Source organism: Peromyscus maniculatus, chromosome 12 (assembly GCF_049852395.1).
Source record: "Peromyscus maniculatus bairdii isolate BWxNUB_F1_BW_parent chromosome 12, HU_Pman_BW_mat_3.1, whole genome shotgun sequence".
Lineage (NCBI taxonomy): Eukaryota > Metazoa > Chordata > Mammalia > Rodentia > Cricetidae > Peromyscus > Peromyscus maniculatus.
The window spans coordinates 79090705-79112390 of record NC_134863.1 but is presented as its reverse complement, the minus strand read 5'-3'; the positions used below and the strand labels follow the sequence as shown (position 1 = coordinate 79112390).

The following is a 21686-nucleotide window of genomic DNA, read 5'->3' as shown; positions in this document are numbered from 1 at the left end:
ATTAATTAGGGAATGTTGTGTGTGTGTGCTTGGGCAGCCATGTGGCGTAGCAAGTGTGTGTGGGCCGGAGGACAGCTGGTGGTGCTGGCTGCTTTTGTCCTACCTCATGGGTCCCGGGGGTCAAGCTTAGGTCGTGAGACTCGGCATTGGCAGCAGGTGCCTTTTCCCACGGAACCGTTGCTCTGGTCCCGTGGATAGCTGTAAAAACCATTCTTTAGATCGTTCCTTTGGAATTATGCTGTTTGGGCCCTTTATATGTTTGCTATTAAATTTTTGTTCCTGACTCAAAATTTATCATAGTTGCCTTAGACTACATCTCTCTCTCTCTCTCTCTCTCTCTCTCTCTCTCTCTCCATTTTTATCTCTTACCAGAAAATACTAGGTATTGGAGTGTTCAACTCTTTTTATCCTCTTTTGTATTTTGTATGATGTTGTTGTGGTGATATATTATTTACTCTAATAAACTTTGCCTGAAGATCAGAGGACAGAGCCAGCCAGTAAATTAAACATAGAGACCAGGCAGTGGTGGCACACACCTTTAATCCCAGCACTTGAGATCTCATGCCTTTGCTTGGGAAGCACACACACACCTTTAATCCAAGGAAGTAATATGGCAGGGCAGAGAAAGGTATATAAGGTGTGAGGAAACAGGAACTCTCTCTTTAGACTGAGGATTTCTTCATAGAGGTGAGAACTAGTGGCTGGCTATTCTGCTTCTCTGATCTTTCAGCTTTCACCTCAATATCAGGCTCCAGGTTTTTATTAAAAGACCATCTAAGATTCAAACCACATATTGTTACATTTTTTCTTTAATTTTAAACCTCTTGTAACTATTACTGATGGGATCATGTCTCTGCCTCAGGTCCCCCTACCTTGGCTGAGGTTGCGCTCTTGCTGACAGGGAGGTCCCCTTACACTGGTTCAGCATGTCCCGCTTCTTCTTGCTCCTGCTGAGAACTTGGTGCTTAGCCCAGGGTCACCTTTTTGTAAGTCATCACAGGTGTCCCCCCCCCCCCCCCCCCCCCCCGGCTCTGCCTTTTCGGGATCTACTGTGACACACGGGCCATTTGTGTTTGTGTTTCTTGGGGATTGTGGGGCTCCTTGAGCCTGTGGGTTGGTGCATTTGGGGCTGTTTCCAGCGTGTTTCTGCTGCCCACGTCTCCTTCCCCCTACATGCCAGACCAGGTTTTCCTGTTCCGGGTTGGCTAAGTTTGTTTCATGCTGGATGTCTGAAGATGATCTTGAACTTGTGACCCTTCCACCTCCGCCTCCCAGTTCTGGGACCCAGGACTGTGCTGTCACCAGGTCTGCAGCTTCTCTCTCTTTCACTTTCCCCCTTCTGTGCCTTTGCCTACAGTGTCAGTGTTGTGAAAAGGAGACACTCTCTATTCCCTCAACAAGTGTTTTCATCCTTAGACTCCATGGCATGCCAGGCACCATTCCATATTCTCGGGATTCCTTAGTCATCAGAGACATGTTAATCTTGTCTCTGCAGATTGCTATTAAACAATAAAAACTGTTAGCTGATGATCAGTACCCATTGGTGATTATTTCTTCATTCTATATTAATAAAACTTAAGAGGTAATAGGTACTACTGAAAATATGATCACGTAGAGCTGTTTTGGGTAGATGGGTCCTTCTGGGGGAAAGTGGAAGGAATTTGGGTGCTGCTTGAATAAAGATGGAAAGCACGCAGAAATGTTCTAGAAAGAAAGCGTGTGTCCAGAAAGTTCAGGAGCACCACCGAGGCCAGGTGTGGTGTCATTGGCAGGAACAATAGGAGGGGCAGGAAACAAAGGCACGGAAGTGGTGATGAGGTCTGGGCTGAGCAGGTCCTGCTGAGGCTCCTACCCCTGCGCAGAGGAGGGGTGGATCTGAGCCACGGTTTTAGAGATCCATCTGCTTCCGGTAGAATGGGCTGTAGAGAGCAGAGCAGAAATGGAGACCCTTGTGAGGAAGCTGTCTAATAATTCTGTAGAGAACATCCTGGCCAGATACTGCTGACAACAGGGGAGTGGAGAGAACAGATTTAGATTTGCTCCTCTCTGCAAAGAGGGTACAATAGAATTTTCTGACTAATTTGATGCGGGTTGTGGAAGAGAATGCAGCCTGTTCCTCCTTGCAGTTCAGCCTAAACCGCTAAGAGGGTTGAGTTACCCTGGCTGAGCAGGGGCCGTTGCCTGGACGATGTCCAGAAGGAAGGATTAGCTCACCCTTGGGTATCTGAACATGGTATGTTGCAGAGAGGCAGTGTCCTGACACCTTTGGAGAGATGTAAGGATGTAGTGGTATTCATAGTCCTGGTGCTGGCTGGGATCTCTCAGGAAGAAGATGACATTTAGAAGGAAGATAGAGTTCTTAGGAGAATCGGCCTTTTAGAAGGAGGGGGAGGAAGCATACTTGACCAGAGACATCACATTGTTCTGTAGGGCCACCTGTAAGTGAGCTAAGAGCACCTATCAGTTCTTCTTTAGAAGACTTGACCCCTCCTGATTTAGTCACCACAAGGAGGATGGCTGCTGTTCATAATCCTCACAGGAGACAGCAAGGCCTTCTCTGACACAGAATCTGGGAGCAGGTCTGTGTGTGTCCCATACTCAGACAATGAGCACAGATTGAAAAAGAGAACCTTTGTCTTCTTGAGGCTTGAAGTTCTGGATCTGTCCAACAGGGAAAATAGAAGGAATCAGCAAAGGCAGCCAGCATGATGGAGGGATCATGCTGTCTTGGCAAGTGCAGAAATGATACCATTGTGGATGAATAAGGTGGATGGAGTGTGAAGATGGAGAAAGAAGCATTGGGTTTGCCAATTTGTAGGTCATTCTCTTGAGAAGAACATGGGAGTAGATGGGAGCCTAGCTGCCTTGGCATCACAAGAAAGGGAAAGAAAAGGGCACAGCAGGTAACGAGCAACCTCAAACCTTTCTGTATGAGACAGCAAGGACACAACTGATGTTTGTATGTTTATAATTTGACCATGTTGAGGAGAGGAGAGAGGGGGCTGGAATGCTGATGGAGTAGAGGTAGGATGGGAAGGAGTCTCCGGTGGAGGAACTGGCTTTAGATATGATTGTTATCTATGTCGACAGGAAGCTGGAGTGTGTGCATGGAGACAGAGTCTTGCCAGGGGCTAGGTAGGCTTTCAAGTCTGTGGAAGAAACTTCATGTTTCTTTAAGAAGTAGGATAAAAGTCCATCGGTGGAGAGAAGAAATGAGAAGAAACTACTGGAGATTAGGGAAGGAAGAATGTATAAACTTGATGAGTGTGTAGGTGAATAGACTGAGATTTCTAGGTGATTGCTAATGACATTTAAAGATACATTTGACATTAATGGTTTAATGATGGTGAATAACTGTCTGGATTCAGGTGTGAATGAAGTGGTTTGTTAGATTTAACCAGTGTGGTGTTTATGCCAAAAGGGGTCTGAGTGAGAGGGGGCTGAGCAAAGTGAGGGAGGGAATTTTAAGGATAGAACACACTGTGTCTAGTGCCCTTAACCACTGAGCCAACTCTCCAGCCCAAATTCAGTTTCTTAAGGACTTACTATTTTAATTATGTAGGTGCGTGCGTGCGTGTGTGTGCGCGTGTGCGTGTGCGTGTGCGTGTGTGTGTGTGTGTGTGTGTGTGTGTGTGTGTGTGTGTGTAGGGGGAATGTGCATGAGTACTGGTGCCCATTGAGGTCAGAAGAGGGAAGTGGATCCTCTGGAGCTGTAGTCACAGGCAATTGTGAGCCGTCCGCCACAGCTGGCGTTGGAAAAGGGTATTCCTGATATCCCACAAAAATAACTCGGCAACTTACTTCTCAGAAAGGCACACAGCGAACAAGCCTGAGTAAGTGAGTGCACAAGGTGGGGACTTCACTTAGTTTCTGTCCTCTAGGAGGGTGGTGACTGTGCATCACCCCATTGGTGGGAGCTTGACCTCACCATCTGATGTGATTGGCTAGTTGATAATGGGTGCAAAGTGTCTATAGTGTTAAGTAAAGTATCAGGAAATTCTAGGGGTATGGTGATCTTCTGAGGAAGTGTTTGTTTGGAGTGAAACCATTTTGATTTATGCTATGTAGTTGCTTTAACCATGATGGTGAGGAAGTCACATGGCCTTCATCTTGATGAGGTCACCAGCCAAGCTGGAATCAAAGCCACGGTTGCTATCCCTCATCAGAACACAAAGTCCTTATATTTCACAGATTAAATGTGGATGATGACCTCCTTTTCTTTAAATCACAACAAAACTATCTGGGTAAAGAGAAAGTGATCTTGGCACCGTTGTGTCTCACTGTGGCGTGGGCTGAGATGAGACAGACTTCTGACTCTCTGTCTTGGCTGGAAACCTTAGAAACCACTTGTTAGAAAATGGTTGATTCTAATTTACCACCTTGGCAGCCTCGTGTGATGCTTTTACCCAATCACAAAGCAACTACCTGGGGCCCATGTGTTCTAAAGTGGGGTCAGAGCTGACTACATCAAGCCGCAGTCTCTACTCATTCCCACATCCCGATTTGGAACCTTCCAGGTTCTCTGAGGGAACTCTGTGCCGGGGAGAGGACTCGGTGTCGAACTCATTTAGTTCCCACCCTGTGGCCATCAGTCAGCCCCTAAAACATGAGAGAGAAGGGACAGAAAGAGACTCGTTTCTCTCTTCTTCCAGGGAGGCACAGCACCGAACAAGCTTCTAACAGCCCCACAGTGAGGTGGATAGAGGGGCTCAAAGCATTTCTTTTCAGAGACGCATTGGTGTGTCCCTTTGCCTGTGACCAACTATATTACTGGAATTTTGGTGTCCTTTCATGGTCACGGTAAGATACAGGGGAAGTCAGGTCCCCTTTTGGGTTTTCTTGTCTCATTAATACAAGAATTTAGAAAGGACACAATGGAAGCTTAAGGAAACAGTTATTAGAGTTTAAAAGACCCACCTCCCCCAGGGAAGGGAAGCTATAGATCTCAATGTCTGTCCTGAAGACAGGAATGGAGGAGAGAAGGAAAAGAGTCATGTCACTTGAGCTGGCTTGGAGGCCAGATAGACGGCTCACTAGCAGCCATGAGTCAGGGAGGGAGTTTAGGCCAGTTCTCAGGGTCCTGACCCTAGAGCTAGTCAGAGGGTCATTGACGGACCCATCTGCCTCTGTCCCCGGAAGAACCTCCATGAGGTGGAATGAAGTCTAAGGTTTTCTTCTGGGGGTAGGAGGAAGGTATTGAAGATCTTTCTCACATTGTTCAATTTCTTTATTCTCTTTTTGTGGACTAAAGGGGCATGGGCCTTTTTCTCTCAGTAGAAAACACGGTCAGTGTCTTCCTGAGAAACAGGGCTCTTTGTGCTAATATGTCCAAGTTAAAGTTGGCAGACAAGGCCAGAAGTCTGAAGGCTTAATAATTAATTGGCTTGGAGGTCTAGATGAAATAACAGTACTTTATTACCTGTGGGTTTTTTTTTTATTTGTTGGTTTGTTTATTATTTCATTATCCTTCCAGTAGTTAAGCATGGATCCCCAAAGATTACCAGGGGGAGTTTTATTCTTACTTCCATTTTTTCCTTAAAGTTCTTCTTATTTTGGCCATTTCCCATCCCCGCTTTCAGATACAATAGTCCTTTAGAGGCTCAACCCAACTGCCACCTCCAGTTCCTAGGATGGAAGTTTCCTTCAATCCAAGTCAATGGCTTTGCTCACCTGTGAGTAATTCCCTTGCAGGGTGGTGTTCAAGTCTGGCACTTCTTGGCAATGAAAGCCAGGTTGATACAAACCCCTGACTAGGTCAAAGGGACTGCCAATGAGGTGTATGAGGTTGCATCAGCACCTACAGATCGGTAGATCTCAGCACCTACAGAATGGTAGACCAGGGCTCCCAATTCACTCTGTGCTCAGAGCATAGCTCAGTCATTCTCGTACAGTCTCCTGGATGTCCCAGCCACTAAGGAAATACTTCATCACTCCTTGTAACTTTTCTTACCTTGTTCTGCACATGGAATTGCCTTGTCACTGTGATGCTTGCCTGAGTCCTTCTCTAAGTTGCCAAGTAACTTTCTGTCCTTGAATCATTATTAGTCTGGAGTGTTGATCACCCTAGACTCTGAGTGCTATTACAACAGGCTTCAGGATATATTTCCCTCAAGGGAGGGAGTCTCCACACTCTACTGGGTAGATTTGGATCCTGGACAAATCCCCAATTTATTGGAAGAAGAATTATTGGTGTCATACAAAGAGACACAAAACAATAGTTTGGTGAGGCAATTTAATTTTGCAAAAGGACGCACAGTGACCCAAACTGAGGAGCCAAGCATGGCGGGGCAGGAAGTTCACTTTATTTTTATATGAACACAAGGTGGTGACTGTCTCACCCTAGCCCACTGCTAGTTCAACTTCACAGTCTCACGAGATTGGCTAATTCATAATCAGTCCGAAGGGGAACGATGTAATAAAGAGTCATGTCCTAGGAAAGGCTGGGATTCGGCGGTTGGGCAAAGAGGCAAGTACCACCAGTGTTGGACAAGCTGGGGAAGGTTTATAGAGCACCAGCTCTTGGCACGCTAGCTATCTTTGATATAGCTATACTGTTTCTTATAGTGGGATCCAAACTCAGGTCTTCTGCAAGAGGATTATGTACTTTTTAACTACTGAGCCATCCCTCCAACCCATAAAGTCAGTTTCTGAAGGAAGACTAGGAGGCATTGAGGACATGAACTCCAAAGCAAAGATTGTTTGGGTTGGGGTCTAGTCTGTTCAGAGTTCCACAAGCTGGGCGGGAAGGCGGCTTATAAATAACACTTTTATTTCTCCCACCTCGGGAAGCTGCAGAGTCTGAGGTGAAGGTGTAGCAGAACCCATGTCTGGCGACGGCCTCCTTCCTCTTAGACGCATGGGTCTTCTTCCCTTGGTGGAAAGGACACATGAGAGGTGGTCATAAGGCACCAATGGCCAGTGTGTGAGCTCTGCTGTCATAACCAATCATTCCACCGCTCCCTCCAAGTACCATCACTTGGGGGGAGTTATGCTTTCAAGATGTGGATTTTGAGGGTCCATGGATGTCAAGACTCTAAGACATGAGATGTGGCCTGGGAAGATGGCCTGCTTAGCTGAAGCTGAGACGCATGGCAGTGATGGTGTAGGTGAGTTACCATTGTCTTTTTGCCACTCTATGTTCAAGCTGTGCTCTTCAAAGATTTAGCATGCTGTGTCTTAAATGCTAGGTGAATGTTGGGGACCCTGAGTATTTAGGTGTCACGCACGTGATGCGTACTTCTTGCCCTCTTCCCTGTTCCTACACTTGCTGTTTCTGCTTCAGACAGAGGTCGCTTCTGTGGTTACAGGAGAGACTTCAGGCTTGGGTGTTCTGGGTTGTGCTTCTGATGTGGAGTAACTGTCAGGTGGTGGCGAGTCAGTCATTGACCGAGGGTCTATCATGTAGCAAGCACGTCTCTAGGCATCAGAGACCAGACTGTGAACAGGAGAGTCAAGAGTAGCTGTCTGTGCCGAGCTTTCATTCTTGTTTCAGGGGGGCAGGCCCAATAAACAGACACAGCCAAATTAGAAAATGTTTATAGTGTGTTATTGGAATTGTCTTTAGGCAAAGATCTCAAGTTTAATGTCAGATGCATGTACTGGCAAGAACAAGTTTCCATGGGGGCCTGATCTAGTTGGTGGCATGTCCTTATGAAAACAGAATCCCACATTCAGGCTAAAGGCCAAGGATATTGTGTTTGGTTATCACAACAGCATGAGTCAGTAGGTTTTTGAGTGTATGCTAGTCTGTGTCTACCAAACTAGAAATGGGCAGTGTGAACAGCTACCTGCGATTTTTTTTTGTGGGGGCTGGGGAGGTGGGGTTTGAGGGAACAGTGGCTGGTGAGTGTCTCTAGAGGAGGCTGCTGACCTCAGTGCTGCTGACCTGACTCATTTTTGCCAGTGGAAAGATACACATGTAACGATTATAGCTGTTCTCTAATGGGCTGAGTTCATCTGTGGCCAGAAAAAGAACAACAGTTCCCAGGTGCCTGGCTTTGAGAGGGGTGAGGAGTCTGAATCATGAGCTCAAGCTTCAGCAAGGTGTGTGGATGTGTGGCAGCTGAGAAAATAAGATTCAGATATTGACAGTCCTTAGCACTGGGGTCATTTAGTGAGGAGTCTCTCCTCTTAGTGACCAGGCACTGGGGGATGGAGGCTGGGCTTTGGTGGTCCAGATGATGTGGGAAAATGTTTGTCAACCTTCTAGAAGGGTCTGCCCCAGAGCAGTGGGCATGGGTAACTCCGGGGACCTGTATCAGGAACAGTGCACCCCCAGTCCCTGTGTGTGGGTCACAGCCTTGTTCCACTGGGAAGCCTGGGAGAGTGTGAGAGAACCGAATGGAGAACCTGGCTCTGCTGATTGTGTCTAAGAAATACAGTATTAGTACTTGAGGCAGGTGCTGCAGATAGGCCAGTATAAAATAGCCACCTAATGATTCATTGTCACAGCCCAGACCGTGACCCGGCCCTTTGCAGACCTTGCTTTGGTAAGTGGGCCCGGTGAACACATTTGTACACTTCCTACCCGTGGATTACTCACATTCTTTGCTTATTACCCGATTTGATTTGTTCGGGTTCTATATCTCCTCCACTCATCTCTGTCAGACGCGCTGATGATTAATTTCACGGAGCTTTGTGACCAACCCTGGCATGTGTTTCTCTCAGGCTGCGTCTGGCCTTGAGAGGTGGATGGGGTACATGCAGGGAAACACCGGCTTGGGGGGGTCACCAAGTGTTCTGACTTTGTGAACACAGAACCTGGGGATAATGGTCCAAAAGGTGGTGGTGGTGATGATTATGATGATGATGATGATGATGATGACGATGACGGGGAAGCAATCATGTGGGCTGTGAGGATGCCAAGGTCCATGAGGGTGGTTGTCCACATGCAGGGGTAGGGGTGGGAGAGGGTGGGGAGAGCTGGGTTCTGGCTTCACAAAGGCTAGGTTAGGACTTTAGAACCAACCCCTCCTCTTGAGTGGGTTTGGACCCTTCACTGAGCCTTTCTGTGTTTTGATCTCTGTCTATAAAATGGGTCTGGCCACCCGTAGTCCCTGCTGAATTGCCAGAGGACCTGGTACAGAGGTGGGTGGACAGTCTTTCTTGTAGTAGTTTTCATCTAGAAAGTGGTCATGAGACGAGTGAGTCATCGTCATAGGCGCTGTCCTCACACCAACTCAGAGGGAAATAGTATCATGACCCCATTGTACAGGTGAGATGCCCACTCTGTCCCGGGCTCTCACGTACACTGCCTGGCCCCTCCTCTGTGCCTTTGCCTCTCTGGTCACAGACTGTTAGGAGGGACCTGAGTGTGGTCTGAACATGTCACCGTGGTCTGAACATGTCACCATGGTCTGAACATGTCTCCTACATTGTTCCTAGTTGATAATTTGGGTTTAATGCTTTCCCCTCGTTCTGGTCCTTCATGTCCAACCCTTTCTGGTTTCTCGGTCTTCTTGAAATTTGGGCTTTTCACGTGGGTTGTTGGTCACAAGGGCCCCGTGAATTATGCCCCGTTCAGCTGTGACGGCCACACCTGGCATGCTGCCAGAGGGCGTGCCTCTTTGCCTCTTCATAGTTTTGAAAGATTTAATTTGATAGTTGAGACACTCTCACTTCGTCTCTTACGGTAAGAGACAGTCAGTCTTCTGGGTATGAGGTGAGGATAAGGTGGCGTGGCAGGAAGATCAGGGAGGGAAGAGGGCTGGGCTGCAGAGTCCCAATCCTTGCTCTCCACAGTCAGTAGTGCTTGAAAAATGCCTGAACCATATTTTACTTTTTATAAAGTTATGAAAATCTTAAATCTGTTTAACATAGTTACTACTGTTCTAATTGATAACGTTTTAAATATAGAATATATAATTCAATGCCATGGGTTGCATATTTAATATTGTGCAGCCATTGCGGCTTGTCTCAGTTACTGTTCTGCTGCTGTGAAGAGACGTCACGAAGAGACATCATAACCATGGCAACAGGCCAACAGGCAAGGCCCTGGAGCGTTAGCTGAGAGCCTACTACACCTTATTTGAAAGTTGGAGGCAGAGAGCAAGGGCCTGGACCTGGCGGGGGCTTTTTGAAACTTCAAAGCCCACTCATTCCTCAGTGACACCCCTCCACCAACAAGGCCACACCTTCAAACCCTTCCCAGAGCAGTTCTACCAAGTAGGGACCAAGTTCTACCAAGTAGGGACCAATGGCCTGTAGGGGCCATTCTCATGTAAACCAGTATGTTCCTGTCTGGGTCCACAACTTCTCCGTGTACCTGGAATGGCATAATGTTTGTCCTTTTGCATTTCATGTATTTCCCTTGAGATAATTAAGGTCCATTCGTGTTGTAGTTCTTGTGAGAACGTCATTCCTTTTCACGGCGGAATAATACTCTACCATAAGCATGTGCTGCATTGTGTTCATCCTCTTACCTGGCGGTGGGTGCCTGGGTTGTTCCCACCTTGTGGCTGCAATGAATATTCGTGAGCAAGTGCAAGTGATGATCCTCTGGCAGGGGTTTCCAGGCACAGTTTTAGTTTCACAGGATTCCAGTGGTAGGACCTGGAGAAAGCTTTGTCCGCAACAAGTTTGCCTTCATGGTTCCTTGGTGTGCGTGCATGCCTCTCTCCAGTGTCCCGGCAGGCTTCTGTGCCTTCTTGCTGCGTCTGCCGCAGTAGTTGTCAGGGAGGATGCTGGTGAGTCAGATTACCTTCATCAGTCCTGCTTGACTGCTTCCTTCCCTCCCTGGGTGCCTGGCTGGCCTCTTGCTTGCCTGTCTATGGTTGGGCCAAGACGTTTCACATGGGCCCATTTCTTAGGATTTGCCTGTGAGTTCTGGAGTTGCTGAATGAATATTATTCTTCTTACCTGTATTATGTTGGGGCCCCGACTTCTGTATGCATATGGAAAGGCCTTTTAAGCGGGTGACTGAGTGCTGGAGCATGCTGCAGATTTACTTCAGATGGGTAAGCCGCCTTTGCCTTTGCTCTGTGAGCCTGAGTGAGTTGCACACTCTACCTGACCTTGTGATGAGCATGCAAGACTCCCTGTTCCCCCTCCCACACTCGGAACTGGGACCCGGCATGTGTCGGTCACTCTACTTCAGGTTTAATATCTGAGGATGCAAGCTTGGTGTGCTTCCTGGTTGAAAATAACTTATTTCAGAGGAAATGGTGCCAAGGCCTTCTGGGGAGGCTAAGAGCTAGCATTTACATTCAGATTCTCATTAGACCATTTCTCAGCCATTATTCGTAAGAAGCTGTCTGATTTTAGTTGATTAGCTGAGAACTCTGTAAGGTGTCAGGTGTCAGAGACAGACCTCAGAGTGTGGTCCTTTTCATTCCCGCCTTTCCCGGTGCTCGGTTTCTCCTTAGTTTTCCAGCGTTACTCAGCCCCATCTCCATTTCTTGTAGTACCACACAGTACATTTAGTTTGGAAGATATGAAATGATACTTATCCCTATATTTTTCTATAAAGCAAATTGAAAACCGTCCTAGTCTGTGATTTATAAAAACAAATGCATTCGGATTGCTCAGCCTTACTTGGTGTTAGTCCAGGGGCCTCAGTAGCTCTCCTGTATAGCTGTCTCAATGATACTTTACAGTAGGGGCTTTCGGGGGCGGGGGGGGACTTAACCAAGTCTGTCTGCAGTCTCAAGTCTTGTTAGGGTGCCCTGCTCGTCCAGTCCACACCTAGAGCCTGACGTGCCCCATTCATGGCCAAAGCAGCGGTATGTACATGAACACACTGCGAACACTGAGGTTGCTTGAGATACTGTCTTGGCTTATTTCATGACTGAAAGCGATCCAGGCATATTACTGTTCCTTACCATTTAGAGAAGTACTGAGCACATGCCCTGTAACCCCATAGATCCATGCGTCCATGGCCAGTGGTCATCCATGCCCCCTCCTCATTTCACTGAGGGGGAAACAGCGTGGCCTGCTCCGGCATTCATCTTGCACAGCCTGGACTCGGGGGGTTGTCTTTCATGTTCTTTCATCTTCCAGTGTGCCCTCCCCAGTGGGAATGCTCCCAAGCAAGTTTTTGGAGTGTAGAAGGCTTTTACTTTGGCCTGACAGTTCACAAACAATGACACAGAGACATTATTAATTATGAAAGCTTGGCCTTAGCTTAGGCTTGTCCCATTAGCTCTTATAATTTAAATGAACCCTTATCTTTTAACCTACAGTCTTCTACATGGCTCAGTTACCTTTACTCTGTACTGCCCATCCTGTTTCCTCAACATCTGGCTGGCAACTCCGCCTTTTTTCTTCTTCTTCGCTGAGACCTCTCTGTCCCCAGAAGCCCCGCCTAACTTTTTCCGGCCTAGCTATTGGCCACTCAGCTCTTTTTTAAACCAATCACAGTGACACATCTCCGCCCAGTGTAAAGGAATATTCCACAACACAAGAGTCTGTGCTGAGGATGGGAAACTCCGCCACTCCCTGGAGAGGAGCCTGAGCCCTTATGGTCTTCCTTCAGTTATTCTGTGTTATCTCACTCTTGGTGCCAACGACAACGATGATTGCTTATTGCTGCTGAGCAGAGGGGCGTCTGAAAGATCCCACGCCTGGGAAAGCCCAGATGCTCTGCCCCCACAAGCCACATGTAGCTCTTGTGAAAGGCGCAGAGCATCCTTGGAATGCACAGGCCCACTGCTTGCACGTGGGCAGGACAGCACCTGGCCCCATATGTTTTACTCTGGTTGGTGCTAAGGGCTGGCTCCTGGGTATTTTCCCATTTTTGCATCTCTGCCCCCATCACCCTTTAGGTTACAGACCTGGCTTCGGTTCGTGGGCCACTGGTGAGTCTGAAACTTTTTATTTTGGTGTGTTAAAAGTTGTTTTTCTGTGAGGAAATCTAAATTGAGGTAGTGACAGAAATTGAAGCTTTCAAATCATAGAAAAATATAATTGGAAGATAGAACTACGGATGTGGGAAAGAATCAATTGGACAGCATTATTCGATCATTGAAGAAATGGAAGCCTCAGATTTTTAAGGAACTGCCCACACCGTCCCAGCAGGAAACTCTGGAGATGGCATTAAAGGCCATTAATGTTTTCTTGGCCTCTTTTTCTATGATGTTATATTTTGTGAGAAAAGCCCTACATCTTTATCGAGAGAGAAAATGCCGTTAGGAATTTCTAAGTTGGTTTGTACAGACAGGGTTTAATGTGAGGTTGTGAATATTCTCCTTCAGCATCAGATTTAACAAGCACCTGGGCTGTGAGACACCACCTGGGAGGGGGAGGAAGCTTGCCTGTCTCTCCAAGGAGGAAGGCCTCTTCTGGGCCACACTAAGGACCCCGAGACATTCCTTGTTCCCATGCAGATTCCCAGATGATGGAGCATGAGGGTGGGAGACACGAATTCATTTTTAGCCCTCAACCAGTTTCAGATATAAATGATTTGTTTTGACAGTCAGTCTATAAGTAGCCATAGGACGTCTTTCCACAGCAATGGCTCACTGTCTATGGTGGCTCCTCAGGATTGACAGGATGTGTATGTAGAACTGCAAGCATTCTGGGAAACGGGCCCTTTATTTATAGTCAGATAATTTGTCCGTGTTACTTAATACCCTTGCAGGGCATCACCTAATTTGAGGAGGTGGTTACTGCTCTCCAGCCTTGCTGATGATGGGCTGTTGCTAGGTAACAAGCAGCAGGTTGGTGTGAGCACCTCTTACTCTGTACTTGGGAGCCCCCCTTAGCTCTCTTCCTGAGCTGGCCAAGGTGGAAGTACATGTCACTGAGGTACCGACATCTTGACTGCGGACTTACCTTCGCTGATTGGTACATTTTGGATGAAGCTGACTGGATTCCTGCGCAAGCTGGTTCTGAAGACCCTTAAATGGAAATCCAGAGGACAGTGACCGGCAAATGGCACCGTGCCATTGAACAGGACGGAGATATTCAAAGTCATCTCTTACAAACCTAATGTGTGAAACAGGTAGCTAAAAACGGAGCCGAGTAACTTTTGGCAAGAATAAGCGTGAATAAACCTAACATGTTTTTTTCCTTTCCTTCCCTTTCCTTTTGTTTTGGTTTTTTTGAAACAAAGTCTTGCTATCTAGCCCATGCTGGCTGGAAGTCACAGTCCTCCAGCCTTAGACTCTAAATTGCTGGAATTGCCACAGCCAGCTAAGTATTCATGTTGGACTATGAATATAACTGACGGAGTTTGGAAATAGAGAGATTTAGCTATTTCTGGAAGTTTCTCCATGTACTTAATGTTGTTTTCTACCATATTTATTTTGCTGGTTCTTGTATCAGTATCAATAATAAGGCAGAGACCTTTTAAGGGCGCCACTGTTTCATATGTTTCAAAAGAAAAAAAAACTTACAAGGGCATTTTCACTTTCATTAATAGGGGATTATTTTTGTAACATGGATCGGTTATCATCCCCATGGTGATTCTGATCTTGAGAATCTGTTGGTGACTAGTGAGTGCTCCCTCTACTGGACACATTTCTTTGGTTCAGAATTACTGTGTTCTCATGCACAAGTTCCATTGCTTTGGGTCAGGTTCATAACTGCATTTATATTTTCTTTCCCTAAATGAATAAGACCTTTTAAGAGAGAGAAAAAAAAAAAACCCAATGAGTTTTAAACTTTAAGATGCTGACAAGTTGAATAGGGTTGGATGTCTTCCTTGCCACACATTGGCCAATGCCTGGTGGGTGCTCCAGCTGGTCTTTCTCTGGGCAGCCCTCCGGCTCCAGGAGCACACGCTTTGTTGGGAAATGATATCTTTCTGAGGTCCACTCTGCCTGGAGGCATCTCTCTTCAGATGTTAGTGGGTTTTCCTGTGTCAGCGGCCTTTCTTTCTAGGTCTTCGAAAATTTCCAGGCACTCAATGGTAACAGCAGGTGTTAGGTGCTGATTATATCCTCATGGACGGCTCAGATTGGACATGGAGGAGTCTTTGGGGGAGGTCTCCAGAAGCAGCCACAGGGAACTCCACTTTCAGGCAGGCCTAAGAAATAGGGAAGGAGACGGAAGCCGATTCAGTTCAATCCAGTGTTAAGTTCATCGGGTGCCTGCCCTGAGTGTGGCTTCAGGGGAATTGAAAACGAGCAAGCCGTCTTCTGGGAAGCACTGGGTAGAGCAACGGACAAACATCATCCTCAGCACCGTTTCCCTCATCCCAGGGAGAAATTCAATCATCTCAGAGACAAGAACCAAGAGTCTCTGTGGGCTCCAGGAGTAAAGGACACACTTCTTAGGATAGTGTATTCGTTACTTCCCATTGAAACAAACCCCATGACCAACAGCAGCTTACAGGAGACATGGTTTGTTTGGTTAATGGTTCCAGAGTGAGACTGGACAGCAGGCCGCAGGCTGACCACACCTTTATCCACACATAGCAAATAAAGGGAACAGGAAGTAGCTCCTGGCTATGAACGCTTGAAGCCCACCACCCGGGGCATTTCCTCCAACTGCATCTCCCAAAGGTCCCATAGCCTCCCCGCGTTACTTATAAAATACCACGGCCACAGCAGTTTACAGAAGGGGGAGTGTATGGCCCCCGGTTCTTGAGAGGAAGGAGCGGTGGAGGCAGGGAGAAGCATGGCCACAGGACCAGGAAGCTGAGGGATAGCATCCTTAGCCAAAAGCCGGAAGCAGAGAGAGTGAACCCGGGAAGTGAGTGAAGCTATGTGGTCTCAAAGCTGTGATGTCCTTCTTCCAGCAAGGCTGGCTCACCTCCCCAGACAACTGTGCCACCACTGGGAGCCAAGTATTGAAATGCAGGAGCTCCATGGGGGACATTCTCATTCAAAGGATAGTGAAATAATGGTTCCTAGAGGCTGGAGGGGGAGGGGAAGGGGGAGGGGAGGGAGAGCCTTGCCAAAGGGTGCATGCAAAGCTACAGTTACTTCAAGAATCTGGGGCATAGCAGACTGCAGTCAGTCATGCATTGTATGCTTCAAAACAGCTGAACGACAGGGATCGGGATGTTTACCAGAATCAGTGTGGTGCGTGAGGTGGTGGATCTGCTGATCACCCTGACAAGGGCATTGTGCTGTGTACACAGGCATGGGAACATCACGTTGTACCTGACACATTCAGACAACTATCTGTCATTTGGGAGTAAAATAGAACTTGAAGAAACCTCTTGGAGAACAGCGAGACCAGAAACCCTTCTGCCCTTCACGTGGACGGTGGAGCTCACGTGCTTTTACCTATAAGTCATTTGTCACAGTCTTCTGATACATTGTAGCGAGATTAAACACGCTTCCTGTCCTGGTGGCGTAGGCTGGTTCTTGCCAACACAGAAATGACTGATGGCGCCCCTGGAGATCGTCCCCTGTCTCTGTGTCTTTCACGTGTCCCTGTGTGTAGCACGGCTCTTCCAGCTGGGCTAGCTCCCAGTCCAAAGCTGGTCCCCTGATTTTAGTCATCTTCTTCTCACCCCTTTATTGTATTTCAGCCCAGTTCAGTGACTCATCAGCTTTGTGAGAGTGTGGACACCAAGGCTGCATGCACTCCAGGCCGAGAAGCGTCCTTGCTGACCTGGCTCTCACCTTCTGCTTAGCCTGTTCAGATGGTTCTCAGCCACCAAATGCTCATCAGTGGGGGAAAAGGGGAGTGTTATTCCTGGGGACTGGGATGTCGATGACACCACGGGAATGAGTGAGGCCTTAGCTAACAGTAGACGGTGACACTTCTGTCTTAGACTTTCTTAGGAATGGCGCCGTGAGCTCCCAGACTGGCTAGTTTTTTGGTTATGTGTGGGGCCGTCCTGCGTGCTGTAGGCTGTTTGGCAGCAGCCTATACTTCTTCCTTGTAGAATCTCTCCCCAAGTTGTGAAAATGGAAAGTGTCTACACATACTTACAAATACTCCCTGGGGTAAAAAGCCATCTCTAGCTTAGGATCCTGCTACATGTAAACACTTGATTTTACTCCTTCAGAACTATGCCTGGGCACATTATTTGTTTGTTTTCTTCCAAAGTATCTTATGCCAATCTCTGTGCAGATTATGAAGATCATAAAGATTAGCCAGGCACTTCTTGCTTATGTTTATATATGTGGGCATGTATTTGTCAAGTTTAAAACCGTCGTGGTTTCCACCACAATAACTCTGATCAGTGTTTTCCTGGAAGTTACATTGTGTGTGTGTGTGTGTGTGTGTGTGTGTGTGTGTGTGTGTGTGTATACACATTTTCATCTGTATGTTAGTGTGTGGAGGCCGGAAGCTGGCCTTGGATGTCTCTTCAATTGTTCTCTATAATTTGAAGAAGGGTTTCTCACTGAACTTGGGGTTCCCAGAGTCAGCTCTGCTGGTTGGCCAGCACTTCAGTGAACCCTTCTGTACTGGCCTCCACACTGCCAAGGTTGCAGGCACAGGCTAGTGTCCCTGAAGTTTAGGAGTTTTTCCTTGGGGGTGGGATATCATTCAGTTCCTATGTCTACATGGCAGGTACTGTAAACCAGTTAGTTCCTTACCAACCGAGGGTGGTTAATCCCCTAGCTAGCCAATTCCCCACCCCCAAAGTTACCTTTCTCGTTTTCTTCCTGCGTATGGCTTCCAGCCTGTAGGTCTGGTTGGTGTCTGAGTCATTATGATCCTTCAGTGATGGTTGTATTTTTGTGGTCTGTATCTTTGAGGGAAGCCCCTTGCAGTAGGGGGAAAGGGGCCAATGTCTTTGACTTTCGGCCCAGCCAGTAATAACCTTATGAAATGATAATGCTTTATTCCTCTATCAATTTCACCCATGGCTGCTTCGGCCATTTCAGATGTAGTGTCTGGTTTGTTACCCCAGATTTCTCGTTTGCTCTCTGGTGATTGCTTCCGGTCTTTCTAACTGGCCACCTGAGGCTTATCTTATTATTATTATTATTATTGTTATTATTATTATTAACAACCACTGGTCATTAGAAGTTTTACTCAATGAAACTAATGTCTCAAAACCAAGGTGGAGCCCGAAGTGTATGTACTCTTTGGGGTGCTTTGTGGGGGATGTTAGAGTTAGTGTGTTTCCTCTACAATTTTTGGAAACTGCTATAAATATTGTTCATGGGAATCCAACATATGGCCGTTTTCTGTTTAGAGGGCGAGTGAGAGAGAACTTCTGAAGAATTTTCTGGATAGTTTGCACTATGGGAGCAGTTGCCATTGGTTTTAAAGATAGATGGTTAAAGGTTTTTCTTTTCCTCCCTTTTCTGTTTTCTATGTTTATCTAAACAAACGTTTAGGAATTGCATCTCAGTCCAGCAAACTGTCCATAGTTCTGCCCCCGAGGGGACCAGGTAAGGGGTGTAGTGATCCTTTAAGAGACACTGTGGTCTTGCCGTGTGCAGGATAAAAGCTGACAGGAGCGTATGCCTTGTGCCGAGCGCCCAGTTTCCTTTGTAAAATAGTCAAGACCCTATAGGAATAAATCGCTCCGAGGATGTGGAAAGCAGAGTGCTGGACTGAATGACAGCCAGACACAGTCCTCTGCTAGGCAAGAATTAAACTGAAGACGGGGGCGGAGAGGGGGGAGGAGGAGGAGGAGGAGGAGGAGGAGGAGGAGGAGGGAGGAGGGAGGAGGGAGGAGGGAGGAGGGAGGAGGGAGGAGGGAGGAGCTCCAGGCCCTCTCCAACACACCCAAATGACCAGATTCATCATAGCACGAAACTTCACAAGTTACACCCACTCCCTTGCCGGCAGCCGGGAAGGCTACAGCTTCCTGATTTCAGTTACTGGAAGTTTAAGAGATGGAAAGGCAGCCGGGAGTGCGCGCCTCGCTGAGCCACGGGTGAGCTTCGGAAAATTCGATCCATTTTCCGCCGGTGAATCTCCTAGGCGCTGCTGGCGCTGGAGGCTGCGGCGCGAGAGACTGTGGTGAGGATGGGTGGGAGCCCCGGAACCCTTAACTGTGGCCTGAGGCGGGGAGCCTGAATGGCTGGAGCCCTGGCCCTGCTTAGTTTATGCGCGGCTACAGGGCGCTGTGCTGCTCCGCTGAGCTGCGGGAAGCAGGCTGCTGTGTGGGTTCTGACCCCCCTGGAAAAGGGCTTCTGGCTCGGAAACTTCTCCCTTGCTTTACCGAGGGTCATTGTATGGGAAACGGGACGGAGACGGTGGGACCGATCTTGACACCCGCCAAAGATGCTTCCTGCTTCGGCCCCAACCCTGCTGCGCGCCTCCAGCAATTACTAAGCTGTGTATGGGTGGGGGCTGGGGGGTGGAGGGAATCCCTTTGGAGAGGTTTGGGATTCTAGGCTGGACTGGTTTTCAGATAGTCTGAAGCTGTGGCTCCGGACGAGCACCTGGATGGGAGTTCCAGAATGAGGCACCAAGTCTCAGGTTTTCCTACTAGTTTTGCATTTAGGTTAGTTGTGCTAAAAGCCCCTTGCCACCGGGGAGCTCGGTTTATCTGGAACTCCTTTTTAATGTGAGTTTTTCTGCCGCAGCCGGCTGATCTTCTGATCCATTGCCTAAGCGAATTTTGGGTGGGGTGAAGAGAGGAAGTTTCGCTGGAGGGTGGCACGGTGGGGGGGGGGAGGTTTGGGGTCTTTGTAAGTGACAATATCATAGCAAAGCATAAACTTGGCTCCCCACCCACCCACCTACCCCCATGTCCTGGTTTTCCTCAGGCTTTCCTGGGTGTGTGGTTAGAAGGAAGTTTTGAGGCTGACATACCTGTTTTGCTTATTTCAAGTCTGATCAGTAGCTGGGTGATGCACTTGGAGCCAGGATTTTTGAATGCTTATTGTTAGCCAATCCTTCATGAAATTACTTTTAGGATAAAAGGTGCGGAGATGGATGGCGCTTCGGTTTGCAACTAACTATCCATTTTGCAACAAGCTCTCCCCCAGTTTGGAGTGAGTGGAACCGGAGGCGTTCCCAGCTGATCTTGTCGTTTTTCCTAGCATTGGGGGGGGGGGGGGGGCTGTTTGGCTGGCTCAACAGTCTTCCACTCAGGTATTGCAGCTCAGGGCACAGGCTGCTGGGGCCACAGTTAGCTTGCTGGGAACCTTCTGCTTCCTTGAAGGGAAAGACCTGTATGTGAAGGAATGACTCGCCAACCAAACTAGACCCGTCCCTAGGGAGATCAGGTGGTATGGCCCAGGCTGTCACACCTGGTAGTGGCTCCAGAAACAGGCTCTAAGCATGATGTTGTCACGCCTACTCCTGAGGAACCTGTTGTCACTCTACAGGCAGTGGCTGAACTGGATCTTGTGATGGCAAGGGCAACACTGAGTAATAGATGGAGTTTATGGAACAGTAACCTTCAGAGAAAGGGGAAGCAGTGATTCACAGACGAAAGGGTCTTGGGTAGTTGTCACTGGGGACTGTTATGCGGATGCCTGAAGCTGGGGTTGATTCGGCCATGGGGCCACTAAGTTTCTCAATAGCTCCAATTCTGGTGCCATGCTTTTCTTTTGGCTCCCTCTCCCCCTCCTGGTTTGGCTCTGTTTGCCTTATATACTTTTAAAGTTTGGAGTTCAGTGTGTCACAGAGATAGGACCACTGAAATTTTGTTTTAGTAACTAATTTTCGTTGGAAGCTTTCCAATTCTTCTAGGGTTTGAAGTATATCGGTGTACAGTTAGTTATATTCGATAGACTCCGTTTTTAAAGACTGAGGCATATGTAAAAATGTTTCCTTTGCCATTCTTGGCATTAGTTATTTATTCCTTTTCTCTCTTTCTGTGTGTGCCTGTGTGTGTGTGTGTGTGTGTGTGTGTGTGTGTGTGTGTGTGTGTGTTTTACTGGGCCAAATATACATGACATGCCAGGCAAGTGCCACACCATTAAGACACACTCCCCCAGCTGTGTATATTTTCCTGATCAGTCTTGCTAACATGTTGTCAATTTTATTGCTATTGGAAGAACAACTTGGTTTGTTTGTAGTTGACACACAAAGCCCACCTCCTTCCTGAATTAAAAACATTCAAGTGAGCATCTAAAAACTTCTGCCTTATGGGATGCTGTCAAGAAAGGTTTTATGACATCCTTTGAAAACAAGCAACCGAGTCCTCCAGCTGTAAGGAGGAAGACATTATGTACTTCTCTTTGCATCTTTGATGTTGATTGTATTTTTCTGTTTATTAAAGCATGCCTTCTGTGTGTGCACATCCTACATATTGGACCAAATTGTTCCAAGGTGGGTTTTGTGGATTCACTGGGGCACACCCAGTGAAATTGTTTTAGAAGCATCAAGCCAGAGTGTGCGTGAGGCTTGGAGGTAATTTAATGTGAAGTGTGGGAGCATTCAACGCTCTCAGCATACACATTTACCTTGTGCAAGAGTAGACAAATTGTGGTAATGACTGGGGAGGAACATTTCATTTCTGTTCATATTTAATGCATGAGCCTGAGTGTTTTAAAGTTTAGTGCCATCTTTCTGAGTGTGTGGCAATCCAAGGGCTTTGACTCGGGCTCTGCCAGTGAACTGTGAGGTCTCGGGATAATTACTTTTGAATTTCCATATCTTCAGTGATGAGATAAATATGCAAACCACTTGCGGTCGTGGGATTTTCCTGAGAATATCTAGGTAGGACACTTTTCATGTGATTTGGCACACATAGGCTCTTTGTGAATGGAGGCTCATTGAGTGTCTCCTGTTTCCTGTCCTTTCTTGTCATACTTCGAAGCTCAGCACTTCTCTCTCTGTCTGCCTATCAGAACAGTGAAAGAGGATAAAGCAGACTTGGAAATGGAATAAAACAAAAGTGTTCTTTCTCCCTATCTATTCCCTCTTCATTA

The 21686-nt window shown here is 47.3% G+C and overlaps 1 protein-coding gene across 5 annotated transcripts in view; it reads left to right on the top strand.

Moving 5' to 3' along the window:
- Positions 1-21686, top strand: part of Tiam1 (TIAM Rac1 associated GEF 1) — a 403079-nt gene that overhangs the window by 193534 nt on the left and 187859 nt on the right. The window contains exon 1 of one of the 5 annotated variants that reach the window (XM_042259520.2): positions 18613-18733. The exons of 3 other annotated variants lie outside the window; for them this stretch is intronic. The gene's annotated coding sequence lies outside the window, so the exon portion shown is untranslated. Of the gene's footprint in view, positions 1-18612; positions 18820-21686 lie in introns of those variants that run through there. One more of the 5 variants, XM_015987747.3, reaches the window with a different exon arrangement.